At 39.9% G+C, this 16,258-nt stretch overlaps 1 long non-coding RNA gene across 5 annotated transcripts in view; it reads right to left on the minus strand.

Moving 5' to 3' along the window:
- The window catches only part of LOC135109569 (uncharacterized), a 203,228-nt gene that overhangs the window by 44,817 nt on the left and 142,153 nt on the right, over positions 1-16,258 (minus strand). For 3 of the 5 annotated variants that reach the window (XR_010272764.1, XR_010272761.1, XR_010272767.1), the window contains exon 4: positions 6,507-6,623. The exons of the other annotated variants lie outside the window; for them this stretch is intronic. This is a non-coding gene — a long non-coding RNA (uncharacterized LOC135109569). The remainder of the gene's footprint in view (positions 1-6,506; positions 6,624-16,258) is intronic. 5 annotated transcript variants of the gene reach the window in all.

Below are 16,258 nucleotides of genomic sequence, written 5' to 3' on the forward strand. Positions count from 1 at the left end.
CAAAACACAAATACAAAACAGCATGACAGATTAACCTTTCCTCAGTACATTTTCTTTATCAAGGTAACATAGAATGAAGACTAATGAATTCTAGTATGACGAAAACACAAAACACTATCAATTCATTAAGTTGAGAGAGTTAGTCATAGAAGAACTAAACTTGTATAGGTAAATAAGAGAGAGAGAGAGAGAGAGAGAGAGAGAGAGAGAGAGAGAGAGAGAGAGAGAGAGAGAGAGAGAGAGAGAGAGAGAGAGAGAGAGAGAGAGAGAGAGAGAGAGAGAAGTAAGGTGATGTGCGGGTATGAGAAAGAGGTGATATGTGAGGCAGACCACGGCACAAGGGAAGAAATGAAGGAAGGAGGATGGAAGAAGGAAGGAGGGAAGTAAGGGAGGAGGAGTTGCAGGGAAGGTGAAGGCCGCGTTATTGACGGCTCGTGCATAACTGGGTCCCGTCTCCCTCACACCTTATAATTGACGGGAGTAATTTCCAACGTAAAATTGAAGCCCATCTTGGCCTGAGTTATGACGCAGAGGCGACGCGGCCAAACACTTCAGCGACCCCAGACTGCGCGCCCAGCCTCGACACGTCTTGCTAGGAGAGGATTGAGCTGCGCGTGTGTGTGTGTGTGTGTGTGTGTGAATTATCGTCGGGGTGGTTAAGATAAAGATGTAGTGTGACTCTCTCTCTCTCTCTCTCTCTCTCTCTCTCTCTCTCTCTCTCTCTCTCTCTCTCTCTCTCTCGGACGAGCCTTCCTAATTGTTTGACAGTTTAATTATTGTACAATGAATGGGTTTCCTAATGATACTACATCTTGTGTCTGCCTGTATTTATGTATGCATGTATATGTGTGTATGTATGTAAGTACCTTATCACTCAGAATATAATAGAAATCGCAAAGTTCCACACAAAAACTAACCTTGTCTTTTACAAATGAATGAGAACACAGGAGCAGAATTATGCAGCACTATGCAAGAAAACGCAATTAATTTACAACGCTCTTTCCAGATAGAAAAAATAAATAAAAAAAAAAAAATCACTCAAAACACAAATCGCAAAAGTTCCATATAAAACTACAGGAAAATAAAATAAATGTGAATAGAAGGATTATGCTTCAATTTAACTTGTGTTTAGTAATTCGCATGGTTCTTTCTTCAAAACAAAGGAAATAATAAATTCCTCGGAACAAAACACAAATTGCAAAAATTCAGCAATAGATTAATGAATAAATAAAACCTTGCCGCATACAGAGGAGGAAAATTGTGCTTCAGTTTTAATTATTCGGGAAATCACAAACCGACGAACGAAACGTCAGTAATTTGCAACCTTCTTTCCGGAACATGAATAAAAGGAATCAATCAAAATAACACAAATCGTAAAAGTTACACCAAAGAAAAAAAAAAAACCTGGAGCCTCGTCTTGTACAATGAATAATTATGCAACACAATGAAATACAACGTCAGTAATTTGTACCTTTCTTTCTCGATAACAAAAAAATAAAATAAAATAAAATAAATAAATAAATAAATATATACAAAATGACTCGAAAGACAATACAAATCGTAAAAGTTACACAAAAAAAAAGGCAAAAATACGGACGCTGTACAGATGAACGCGAACACACGAGGACAAGAATTACGCTTCAATTTAACTTTTATTGGGAACATTACAACACCGAGACAAAGGACCCAGCTCAACTCAACTCACGTGCTGCTTTTCTGGACTAATTAATCTCCATCCTTCAGGAGCCGAAATAAATTGAGCCACGGGAGGGAAAGCTTACTCGTGAACCTCCTCATGGCGGCGCGTGTGGGAGATAAGGGCACGCCGCCCCCTTGTCACGGCGCCCTCAGTGATGGATTCTTGAGACGCCGGGACCTCCAAACACCAGGAAGGGTTTATCACTGGTTTGTTTTGAGACTACTGTGGGTATAAGAGAGAGAGAGAGAGAGAGAGAGAGAGAGAGAGAGAGAGAGAGAGAGAGAGAGAGAGAGAGAGAGAGAGAGAGAGAGGTAGGCAATGGATAATGATAGTGAATAGCAGATAATGGGTTGGAAAACGAATGTGGTGTGAATGAGATAATAGACTGAGGAAGAATGGAAACTGAGTGTTAATAGATAGAAAGGAAACTAAAAGATGGATGGAAATAACGAAGAACGAGGGAAATAAAAGGTTAAGGTATGATATTTTTGACTGGCTGACTGGTTGACTAACAAATTGATTGGTTAATTGACTGACTGATCTATTGGTTAATGAATTAAAGGAATGGAGTAGGAATGAAGTTGAATGTTAAGGGATGATTGGGGTACTGGCTGAGTGATTAATGGGCCTTTTTCTATACTTATATTTTGTTGACCTTGGCCAGTGCCACTCTTACATAAAAAAAGAAATCTGCTTTACAACTACATTATGTCAGTACAGTGTTCCTCTGTTCCCACACTATTCGTGTCTTGGTTGTGTGGTAGAAAAAGGTATCTATTTTACGTTTCACTCTTCAATAACCTGTAATCTAATTTCTCTCTTCCATGAAATTGCAGTTCAATAAATTAGTGTTGGCGTATCGTATCAGCGGATCCATACTGGGCTAAAATGTGGCAGCAATTGCACCAATTGAGAGTTTATGGCCACCAACATGCATATTATTTGATGCAACAACTGCAACAAATTACCGCTAATGAATATTATAGTTCAGCCGCTACACACAGAGCGAATGTGTGCGGCATATATACATGGGCACAAACACACACGCATGCCTGTGCTGCTGACCACTGCGAGGCGGGAGTCTGTCAGGATTCTTTGCTAGGCGAGGTCACTGAGACAAACAGAATAAGGACACACTGAAGAGAAGGATTCCTTTCTATGTGGGGAATAGTTTATGTTAGGTTAGATTCAGCAATTTCACTTTATACTACACGACCATTTGTCCTGCGAGGCCATTACAGAATACTGTCCAGTATAAGAACAGACGACACTTGCAGCTCTCGAGCCTTAAGCTACATCCTGGAGGCGCGGCAACAAGATAAGAGCCGGCGGTACAACCAGACAAGAACTAACCACCTGCTAATGCTACACAGCACACAGCCTACAGCGTTGTACAACACACCACCACCACCACTACTCACGATCATCACACATCACAATGGTGCAGAGCAGCCACACACCACAGCAATGCTACACACACAGCACCGTTACCCAGCACAACAACAGAGCACCACCACACGGCACACCACCACTACACAGCACCACCACATAGAACCGCCGCACGCGATCGCAAAAGTTGAATGATTCTACTAGAAGAAAAAATATAGGCAGCTTTCACCACTCGATCACTCGCTTCCTCTACTGTCAGAGAGATCTTTTGAAACTATACTTCTAGTATAGTGTGGGAGCAGAGTCGCTCTTTTGATTGACGGTGACAGTATGACATGTTTTCATTTGAGATTATTATACTGGAAAAAAAAAATAAAAATACTAGCAGGTTTGAAGTACTCGATCATTGGCTTCTCTCGCTGCCTTAGGAATCTTTTGAAGTTATACTCCTAAACCTGCAAGACCATTTAGCAATTATAAGGTTAAAACCAAGCCAAGACCTCTCGTGGAATTCTACATACTTCAAGCTGCTGTGTGACATTGAATACGCAGCAATAAATCTATATCTCTTACTTGAGAGTCACAGAACGCAGAATGATGCTGAATTTTAAGACGAATTTTACAACATTCCCGTAAATGAGCTTGAAGCGGGAACGAATTTTAAACAGCGGCAAAGGACTCAAAGGAATCAAAGGACGCAAGATATTTACGAGCGGGGGAATAAATGTTAAAAGTGCGGGGTGAGTGTGGGAGTTTTGGCTTGGCCGCGCTGTCAAAGGGCCGCCGCTAATCACCGTGCGCCACTCACCGCTGCGCCTGCCGCTTCAAAGCACCTCTGATTTTACGTTCATGGGAGACTCTCTTTTTGTTCTCTTGTCTCTAATAACGAGTCTCTCAAAGTAGTGTGATTCAAGTTACTGTAAAACACAAGAACATAAAGATGCTTGTTGATCATAATATACTAAAACTGTGACCGAATTACTTATTAATGACGTCAATCCATTGCACCACAATGAACCTAAGATATGGAGACATACACAGCGGCTGAACCCCAACTATTGCAATCAGGAGGAGGACGAGTAGGATGGTCATGAAAAGTGAACAAGTCTTACTTCCTTGATGTATTTGAAGACTGACGGCTGGCAGTGAAATCTGTTTTGTACCTTTGACCAGTTTATGAAGATTCTATTTCCACCATGTACACAAGATCTTCCTGCACCGGTGCCACAAACCCGGTGAAGGTGCTACTGCTTGTTTCCTCTCTCACTTTCCCATACACGAGGTTTATGGCGCAACGCTTTCCATCCTGAAACTCAACCAGGCAAATAATAACATTGACATCATCTTTAATCTTTTCACTGCAATATTAATCCTTTGTTAAAGTTTAGAATACTGTGTGGTTTACAGACACAGAAAAAGAGAGAATCCATTACTCCCATTCCTCTCACTGTCACGACTACCATCACTCCAATACCCCACAACCACTACCATCACAATCACCACCATCCTTACTCCCATCACAATCACCATAAATTCAGGCCCCCATCACCACCACCATCAATGCCATCACCACGATCCTTACTCCAATCATTCAGTACCAATACCACCACCACCAGCGCCATCACCCGCATACCTCACTATCACCATCACCACCACCACCGCCACTACAGACTAAGCCACACTCCCCCCGGGGCTTCGTGAGCAGCCGTGGCGCCGCCTTGCCCAGAGAAGGCTACTTTATTTCTTTCTAAAAGCTTTTGGAAATTCTCGCTCGCCCCACGCCCTTCCCTGCGTCATAACTCAAACACGGCGCCCTTATTTATGGACCGGCCCAACACCTAAAACTACGGCGTGGGACCCGACCTGGTTATATTAATTTTCGCTGCTGACCTGCGCATAGTGAGCAGCCTCCGTCCCCTCCCACCCCTCCCCACACCCCGAGCATCAAGGTACGTATTCTAAAACACTTTGTTCTCATATTAAAAGGCCATAGCTCTATTAGAATCAGCACAAAAGAGGATGACTAGAAAGATACAGGGGATGAGAAGTATTGTTGACGAAAGGAGACTGGAGCTTTTCAACTTACATTCCTTAGATAAGCGTAGGTTAAGATGAGATAGAGACGTAAGACAGGTATTTAAAGTGGTATTGGGGAAATAACAGGTGAAGTAAGCAAAATCTTCTGTTTCGGTAATCAAGATAGCACAAAGATAATGGGTTCAAGCTCGACAAAAGTTACTTAAAAAGTTAAAAAGAAACAGGAATGAACTAGTGCACAAATCGAGTGGTAGATGAAAGAAATATACTCAGTAATCGGGTTGTTAACGCTGAGTCATTAGGGAGCATTCAAAGAAGATTAGAGATACGTATTCATGGATGATAAATGACTTATGAAAACATCCTTAAAAACAAATAGTAACTTCCACTAGCGCCTGTTCTGAGAGGTTGCTTTACGACACCGCAAAGTCTGAGAATACTGTCCGAAGATTCAATATTTGACAGTCCCTAAACCCCAAACACGTCGTCTCTCGCTTTCTGCTGAGGCAGGGCGATAAGCGAACACCAGAAGAAGGGTGAGGGTGTAACTCAGGAATCAGGAAGGAGGATGAAAAGGAGTAAGAGGAGAGAAGAAACACAACAGAACAATGGAAGAACTATAGGCAAGACAGGACAAGGCAGGGAGGGTCTAGTGATAAGCAAGAGGAAGAATAAGAAGGGAGGGAAGGAAGGGAAGGAAGGAAGGAATGAAACGACGAATTAAGAGAGCGTAACAGAAGACAGGAAAACATACGGTAGGGAGGATAGAAGTAAGAACATAGATATGCACCAATTTCATTAAAAAGGAAGGGAGGGAGAGAGAGGGGAAAAAAGGGTAGAAAGACGAGAGGAAGGAAGGAAGAAAGAAACGAAGGAAAGAAGGAAAGAAGAATAACAGGAGCAAGGGAAGATAGAGCAGGGAATGCAGGGATTCACAAACAGAGAAGGAAGACTCAGAGGAACGATGAAGGAATAAATAAATAAAGAAAGAAAGCAAGGAAGGAGAAAAAATGAAAAAAAGGAAGAAAGGAAGGAAAGAGTGAAAGAAATAAGAAAAGAAGCGAGTGAATGAATGAATTAAGAAAGGAATGAATGAATGAACATTTAAAGAAAACAAGAAGAGATTATAGAGGAAACAGTGCAAACAAGTGTACGAAACCAACAGCGAGCAACACCCGCCAACCACCACCCCCACCCATCACCCATCACCCATCACCCGCCAGCCGCCAGCCGCCAGCCTTCACCCATCAGCCGCCTCAAGAGCAACGCGTCATTACCATATCAAAATATTATCGGCACTCCTTAATGGCTCCCGCGTCAAGATCAGCCCGCGCGACCTGATTTCTCCATTACCACAGATTAATGTTTCGTTAACACTTACTTCCTTCCTTCCTTCCTTCCTTGCCTCCCTGCACGCCGCCGCCTCGCCTCTGTAGTGCAGTCTTTTCGTTGTTGTGGCTGACTGTGTCCCTGGTGATGTTTTGAGGTAGACACTAACCTGGTGAGAAAAAAAAAAAAAGTAGAAAGAATTAAGCCCCCCCACCCTCCCCCCAAAAAAAAATAAATACAATTGGATAACAAAATTAATATTACATGAATTAAAAATAAAAGAAAAAAAGAGTGAAATGTGTCTGCATAATCACAATCAGCTATGAAGTAAATTTCGTAAAACAACAACAGTGTGCATGCATGCATATACAGTATGTGCTTCTGTACATTTGTGCATGCATGAATACCAATGATTTTATTTTCATTTATGCGGTTTAAGTATATTCACTTTATATATATATATATATATATATATATATATATATATATATATATATATATATATATATATATATATATATATATATATATATATATATATATATATATATATATATATATATTTTTTTTTTTTAAATGTATCTGTAATGAATAAATCTCTTCCAATTAGTACAGTTTCTCTATTTGTTTATCTATCTTTTTTATCTACCTACCTGTCCATCTGTCTGTAGTTAGACAGACTGGCTATCTTTCTACTTAACTTTCTCGTCAATAACACAGTGAAACAAACACACAAAATGTTTTGATGTAATCCCCGGCAATGGAGACAAGATTTCATTATAGTAAGAAAGAATAATAGGTAATAATAATAATAATAATAATAATAATAATAATAATAATAATAATAAATAATAATAATAATAATAATAATAAGAAGAAGAAGAAGAAGAAAAAGAAGACGAAGAGAAAGAAGATATATCATCAACACCACCACCAGCACCACCTTCCCACTCCCTGCCAGTGTACCACGCTAACACACCACCACAGCTTCCCGCCGTACGGCCTGGCTGAGGTGCAACGCGAGGAGGCAAGACAGGAGGCATCAGCAGGATTACCGCGCTGACGTGTTGAGTCCTCCATCAGCGACACAAAGGCGTCCATACACTATTACCGCGGCCCTATCCACCCTACCTATCCCATCCACTACCTTATCTTCCCTATCCACTCTTTCCCGTCCCTAAGAGCTCCCTGCACGCCGCCTCCACTCGGGTATTTGCAGCTCGCTCTAAAAGGTCTGTCTTAGAGGCAGCTTATTTAGAGCGTGATAGTGGAAGGCTTTTTGTCAACACTACACATACTAACACACATTTTCTTCCAGTGTCATCCTTAATTGCACATGCAGCGTAACCTAACCTACGCTAACCTAACCTGAGCTATCCTAATTTTTTGTTTTCTTTACTATTTTTCGATCAAATAACTAATTCATCTAACCTTAACCTAGTCTAACTTAACCTAACGCAACCTAAAATAAAGTTGCCAAATGTCATCTAAAGTAACATGGCACAGTCACACTTTACGTAACCCATCCTGACTTATCTTAACATAATCTAAGGTAATCCAACTTGGTGTATCTATCTTCCTGTGTTCTTATCCGAGTATATTGTGACATCTACTGTGTTTATGTGGATTATTATTTTTTGCAATTTTTTACTTAATAATTTTCGATGTTTGTTCAGTTTTTGTTTTAATTATCTCGTCTTTTTTTTTTTTGTACGTTTTTCTCCCGTTTAGTTTTATGTAGCGGATACAATCAAGGAGATTTAAGGATTTGTGCCGGGTCATCAGGGACCTTTGAAAAATTAGATAAATTCAGAGATGACGTTTACAGGTTTAAAAGGGTAAGTGTGCTTCATTTCAGAACTGTCACATGTAGATTTGATGGCTTCTTGCAGCTTCCCTTATTTCCTTATGTTCTTATGATTTCAAAACCCAGGCAGTCTCCCCGCCATGCACTTCCCCATCCCTGCCAGCGGTTTAATTTCGTGACACGCGCTGCTTCCCGCTCTCCTCGCCCTACCCCCTGCGGGCATCACTCACCCTCATGATGAAATTGCTCCTGCCAGCCGTGCTTCCCTTGTTACCTGCCCCCGCACTGATGCCTCACTTCACTAGCCTTGTACCAGCGCGCGATATTAACTCAATAACCGTATTACACTGCACTGGCCCTACTAATACTTGCTTTGTAATATTGTCTGTAGCTGTACTGGGTCATAACTGGTTTTGTGCCCAGAATGACTTTTCTTTGGGGGAGACGGACATTATTACAGGACGATTACCAGCAGTAACCATATTACACCGTCCGGCTAATACTTGTTTTTGTAATATTGTCTGTAGTTGTATTGTTTCCATCTTGAAATCACGTTTTTTTTTTTTTTTTTTTTTCATAAGGTTCCGTGTTCTGCCTCTCGACCCTCTCTAACTTAAACAATCTTCAGTGCAGTCCTTCTCTTCCAGATAACCTAATTTAATCTAACCTAAGTTACCTTTACGTGACCTGACCTGACTTAAAACTACCGTAACCTGACTTAACTAAACGTATCTTCATGTATGAAAATAATAATGATAATAAATAAGATAAAATAGATAATAAATAAATAACAAAATAGCTAAAAAAAAAAAAATTAACCTCAGTATTATTCTTTTTCCCTTTACACCTTCCTTTCTTTTACATTACATGCGCATTTCATTCCCATCAAGTTCTCAGGTGAAACGTTTACTGAGGACATTCTCAAGCTGCGTTACTCATTTCCACGCACGAGTGTTCCCTCCTTGTCGCTTTCACCGCTGCGATACTTGCATCTTCATTTAAGGACTTCAGACTCCCACGGTGCCTTTGAAGTGCTAGACTTTCTCCGTGTGCTAGTCGTCATTCTCACGTTTCCAGTCTCTTATAGATTTCCATCTCTCCTCTACCCGCCTCCCGCCACTCACCGCTCACCATCCACGGCCTCCCTGTCCTCAAGGCCCAATATTATGACTGGTATTACATCACCAACAATAATAACAAACTTTTACCACTACTTATTACTACTGCCGCCAACTCTACCACCACCACCACCACCATCACCATTACTACTACTACTACTACTACTACTACTACTACTAATACTACAACAACAACAACAACAACTACTACTACTACTACTACTACAACGACAACTATTTCATAAACAACAACAACAACAACAACAATCAACACCACCAGTTTTATCACCACCACAATCACTACCTCATCCCATCACGCTTCATTCCTCCCACTCTCACCACCACCACCACATCACCGCCGCCATTACTCCCACCATTATTCAAGACACTCGCATCAGCCGCACACAAAAAGCGGCATTAAACACGAACCAAACAGTGCGGTGGTCGCCATGCATCTCACTCCATTAGCGGCGTTGATTCGCTCCGCCATTTCCGACCACTGCGCCATTAACTTTGCCTCGAGCCATTACCGCTTTGTGCGAGAGTACTCGTTACATATTCACACTCAGTGGCTGGCTGCGTGGGTGTCTCCCGTATTGAGTGAGCGCTGCGGTGGCGTGGTGTCTTCATTTCAGTGTGTAATGTGAAGGAACTCTGTGTTATCTTTTTTACTTTGCCTGTATTGGTCTCTCTCTCTCTCTCTCTCTCTCTCTCTCTCTCTCTCTCTCTCTCTCTCTCTCTCTCTCTCTCTCTCTCTCTCTTCCGTCTCTGTCTGTCTGTCTGTCTGTGTCTGTCTCCCTTATTGAGTGTTACGCTGTTCTCTTCATCTTCATTCCAGCGTGTAATGTTAAGTCTCAGTGTGTGTGTGTGTGTGTGTGTGTGTGTGTGTGACACTTGTTTCCCCTGAGGTAACTTATAACGTTTACTTCACCGTGACTTTTCTCGTGCAGTCTTTCATAATACTTCACACACTGACGTATATCGTACTTTTCGTAACGAGACTCAAGATAAAATTACGCGGCCTGCTGCTGCGTAAGAAAAAGCTGTAATGAACTTTCAAATTTTTCAAACCAGCGTACCACTAAAGGTTAAAGCATGAATGAGGTGTACCTGATAATAATACGCCCATACGGTGAAGCAGTAAACGTAACCCAGTGTGTGGCGCGTTAGTGTGGTGCACCCAGGAGACGAGAACAAACAGGAGCTGCAGCAGTAAACGTAACCACGAACAGATATTCCCCAAAACTCAGTTCGTTCACACACAAATGCACAATTTCCCTTTCCATCAACAATGACAACAACAGTGATCAGCGTAATAACATTCATGATTAAACTCAAAAGGAGCAGATAGTATCATAATACCGTTCAGTTATTAATATACTCGACAACTCATTCACTGAAGCGAGTCATAAAGGACAATATTATTAAACGTGTCTGCGTCTGATCCAGACTACTTTTGAACTGGCATAAGTGGATGTTACTGGAATTTTCAGGGATGTTTTGAAAATTCTAACGTTAATTTAACAAGGATTCTATATCATCAATAGGAGAATGGCAATTGTGAACTATCCATTCAGCCATCTGATCTCGACTACTTTTCATCAGGCACAAGTGGATGTTATTGGGATCTTCACGGGAGTTTTGAGAATTCTAATAATACTCTAACAAGGGTTGTACAACATCAACTCACAATACAGGCTTATGTGTCATCATTCAGGCAAGTTATGAAGACACCAGCCAAGCCCCGCCACGAACCACCAAACCTAAGTGGACAGCAACCTTAGGCATGCCGGTCTCTTCCCGTTTCTGATATTATCGATAATTCACGTTAAGAAAATAGTAAAAAATACATAGAAGCTTGAATTTCCCAGGGAATTTGAATTCAAATCACTTCCTTATTGCTCTCCTCATACCGTCATTCTTTAAGAGAGAGGACAAAAAAATGTAAAAACGATGTATATGTTTGAGGGAGTAGATTTGTAAGGTTGTACACTGAATAGTACTGGTTAGTACCGTAATCATGTGTCTCTTTTTTGCTTCACCTTCTTCTTTCCTTTCCAGCATATACTCCAGTCTTTTATAAGATTTCACTTACGCTTTTCTCCTCCAGTTTCATATTTCTTGATCAATTTGAATATCCTCCTTTCATCTAAAAGTTTATATTAAAAAGAATCTTTTCATTTCACACCGCCAGGTGTGTGTGTGTGTGTGTGTGTGTGTGTGTGAAGTAAATATATTCTTGACTATATTATGTTCGTGTGTTATTATTCTCACTTTTAACGAACCTCAAACCGTTCATAATTATTTATCATGACTGAGATGTTCCACTTATTTGTAGATATCTGTTTCTAGGCTGATGGATTAACGATGCTCAGTTGGTTATCAAACCTTACTTATTTAATACTATTAAAATTTCTTACAAAAACTTAACCATGGGAAACATTTATCACATAACATCTTACGTTTCTTTAATAGTTAGCATAGTTTAATAGGCTCTGATTTCGAGACAAAGATGATGCCGAATGATTCATGGATATTAATTAGAACTTGAGAAATGCACTGATTATGGAAGTGGAAAGAATGCGTAAGAGGTGACAAGAGAGAGAGAGAGAGAGAGAGAGAGAGAGAGAGAGAGAGAGAGAGAGAGAGAGAGAGAGAGAGAGAGAGAGAGAGAGAGAGAGAGAGAGGACACTACCTTGTGGAGAATATTACAGTGAGGATTAGCGATCTCATAATGAGTGTGAGAAAAGGTGCAGGAGGAACAGAGTATAACCTTCTGTATTATACTCGTATAGTCCATCCATTAAATCAAGCTGGTTATCCTGATTAGAACTCCTTTGTACTATTCATTTTATCTTTATTTATTAATTTATTTATTGTCATTATTTTTTTGTGGTGAGTGAGGGAAGGGAATAAAAGCAAGTAATAAACACACTTTTTGATATAACTTACCTTGCAGTTCTTGCCCAGCCTTCAGTATTAGTAAAAAAGCTAATAAAAATAAAACAATTGGCGTATCTCTTATACCAATAAGAATTTGAATAAAAAATGAAAATAATAAGGTCTTCACCATGACCAGAGCCTCGCCCTGACTACTAAGCAAGTACTTCCTCCGTACTGACACAAGCTACAGACGTTCTTCGCTGACTCGCGTCGGTGATAAAAAAAAAAAAAAAAGACTGAAAAGCTTCACAAGTGGCGGGGAAGACTGAGAAGCAGAGCCACACAGTCTCACGTGGAGGGGAAAAACTTAAATATTAGATTGTACGTGGCTAGAAATCCTTCCCTTCGTTGTAAATGCTCCGCTAACTTCTACAGGAGTTAAGCATGTGTCTGCAATGAACACCTTAAAACAGTAGTGGTCGCCTGAGCCCCGCTGGTTGCCTCTCCCTTCCACACAGGTAGCGCTGGGGCAGTTTTTCCACTCAGGGAAAGTATCACAGCACGTAATACATTAAAAAAAAAAAAGGCAAACTAAAAAAGTGACAACGCTTCGTGATAAAAACAGACAAAACACGGTAGCTAATTAGTAAACAAGCTCGTGTGCCTGTCGCTCTCTCTCTCTCTCTCTCTCTCTGGCCGTGGGTAAAATGTATGAGTGACTCGCATCAGTATTAAAATGCTTAACGACGACGACTACGACAACAACAACAACAACAACAAAAACGATAACAACAACAAAAAGAAGAGCAACAACAACAACAACAACAACAACAACAACAACAACAACAACAATAATAACAACAGCTATTTCACGTAATCAGCCACAGTAACATTTCAAATCATGAAATAAAGGAAATTATACAACCTTTTGCTTAACCATCACTTGTAGGAGAGAGAGAGAGAGAGAGAGAGAGAGAGAGAGAGAGAGAGAGAGAGAGAGAGAGAGAGAGAGAGAGTGTGTGTGTGTGTGTGTGTGTGTGTGTGTGTGTGTGTGTGTGTGTGTGTGTGTCACTAAAGGCTGCTCAGAGTGAAGGAAGTGGTATACTGGTACGTAAATTGTGAGCTGTGCTTGCTGGTAAGAGTAAGAAGTTGCCTCTTGTATTTTGATTCTGTTCCAGATGATTTTGTGGTACTTTTGTTTAAAGACCAAAGGCTATTTCTTTTTTACTGTTATTCTGTAAAGTTTTGTGTTTACCCTGTAAAGTGTAATTTCTTGCGATTAACTTCTTTTCTTTGTTCCTCCTTCTACTCTCATTTAATTGTCATGTCAACATATCTATTCTAGTATATATATATATATATATATATATATATATATATATATATATATATATATATATATATATATATATATATATATATATATATATATATATATATATATATATATATATTTTTTTTTTTTTTTTTTATTTATTTTTTTTCGTGGTAAAACAACATTTCTATGAATATGGAATATTTTTTTCTTTGACATAACTAAGGAACAGATAATCACACACACACACACACACACACACACACACACACACACACAGCACCAGTGTTCAGCACACGTGACCTCTGTGACACTCTAAACACAACGCACAAAGTCTTGTTGTCACTGCTCATAAGTCAACAATATATCAAAAGCACGACGTGTAGCACGAGGCCGTTCAGTGCGAGGCCAAGTGCTGTCTCAGACTGACTGGACAGATGTAAACTTGGGATGGCATTCTGAAATACTTCCACGTTTTATTCCGACTATTTAAAAAAAGAATCCTATTGAAAGTCATTGGGCTTCTAAGGCATATATATATATATATATATATATATATATATATATATATATATATATATATATATATATATATATATATATATATATATATATATATATATATATATATTTATGATTCAGGTGATAGTTCATACATTCATACTGCTCTCTTAAACATGGTGGAATTAAAGACATTTCATCTGTCTGGAACTTCCTACCTGCTTTTGTGTTTCCATCTTTCCATGACTCTTTCAAGAGGGAAATTTCAATACACTTACCCACCAATATTTGATAATTCTTTTTGACTTCGCTTTGGGAACTGGCAGTCAAGAATTGTCTGAGAATACCGCACTAGTGTTCTTTCTTTCTCAAGGTTAACAAGAGCGCAGTCCGTGCCACTGACAGACAGGCTTGCTTAAAGAAATGGGAAAGAATGACGTTAAGAGTCTTTGCTGCTAAATTTAGTTCTGCCTCGAGTCAAAAGTCGAATTTTTGCCACGCCCATCAATTCGTCCTGCTTTCATCCTCGTCTCTGCTGCCTCAGATGTTCCAAGTTTTATGGCCGTAAAGGTTATGACGTCTGCCTGTCTGTCTGTCGATTAGTCTGTCAGTCGGTGAGTGCATCGGTCAGTCTGTCGGTCGGTCGGTCGGTCGGTCAGCCTTTCGGTTGGTCAGAGTTGGTAGGTGAGTTGGTCAGTCGGTCGGTCGGTCGGTCGGTCTCTCTCTCTCTCTCTCTCTCTCTCTCTCTCTGACACAAAAAGTAATGAATTTGTCTTTGCAATACGCGGAGCATGCAATACGCATCCAGAGCGACAATCTTCCTGCCAGCATTCTGTAAATTTTCAAAACTGAGTCACAAAACAAAGCAGGCAACCAACGAAATTCGGTGACTTTATCTGATTTCATGTATCTTTACTTTACCATTAAGATGTAGATGTAATATTGTTCTTATGTAAACAGCAGTAAAATGACAGCAAATACAATAAGAAGACAGAACAGAATCACTTGCATAGTCAAATAATAGTAAACAAAGAAAAAAAGATAATGATTTCGAATAATGGTTCAGGAAACAGATTGAGAAAACTTATAAATAAGGGATCGTACACTAGTGAAATATTTACTAACTGGATTACAATAGTAAAATGACAAGCATTACAGCGCAAGATGAAACAGAATCACCCGAAGAGTCAAGAAACATTGAGCAGAAGAAATAACAATTATTTCGAAAAATGCAACATAAAATTCATTGAAGATCATAAACTAATGAAATATCTGCCAACTAGATTAAAAGCAAACATTACCAACAAAATGAAATGGGAAAATTCATAAGGTCCACTCAAAAGAACAAAGACAAAAAGTTTGTATCAATATGAACAAAATAACAGAAAGGTAGTAAACAATAAAAAAAAAAAAAACACTAAACAAAGCAATTAAAAACATGAAAATAATGGTATACAATCACTTGGTACTGGGGCAGATGGACTCAGGTCAGATGATTCTCAAAATAGATCGTTCAGAGTGCAATTAGATGATAAGACGACTGGTGCTCGAGACACTTGGTGCCCAAACTTCTTGGTCCTCAAAATGTCTCTAGACTCAGACTTCTGGACTACAGGGTTTGTGAAGGCAGCATATGGATCCACACACAATAATATAATGTTCACCAAACCATCCATCTAATTATTCAACCACATCCACTAATCCACTCAACCAAATTACCCACATACAAAATACAATATATCTCCCAATAAAGAAGAAATAAACTATACTTTTTAAGGCAAACTGAATGACAGGAAGGTAAATTAACGAAGTCTCCTTCCACTTTAAATAAAACGTTACCAGGGAAATCAAGTGACTGCAGGGAAACAAAAATTGGCACACTTTTTGGCGAGCAACCAAGAAAGTGTTTGCTCCCGCTCAGGTCCGCCCGCTGTGAAAGGAGACGAATGTTTGAACTCCTTACACTGGACCAACCTGCACTGGACCAAGGAACACCCCCCCACCTCTCTCTCTCTCTCTCTCTCTCTCTCTCTCTCTCTCTCTCTCTCTCTCTCTCTCTCTCTCTCTCTCTCTGTAATTGATTGCATTTACGTGTCTTTACCTTCTTCCGCCGCACTAAATCTTACATGTTTAGTAGACCACTCAGTCAACCAGTCAGTCAGTCAGTCAGCCAATCCGTC

Source organism: Scylla paramamosain, chromosome 19, assembly GCF_035594125.1.
Source record: "Scylla paramamosain isolate STU-SP2022 chromosome 19, ASM3559412v1, whole genome shotgun sequence".
NCBI lineage: Eukaryota > Metazoa > Arthropoda > Malacostraca > Decapoda > Portunidae > Scylla > Scylla paramamosain.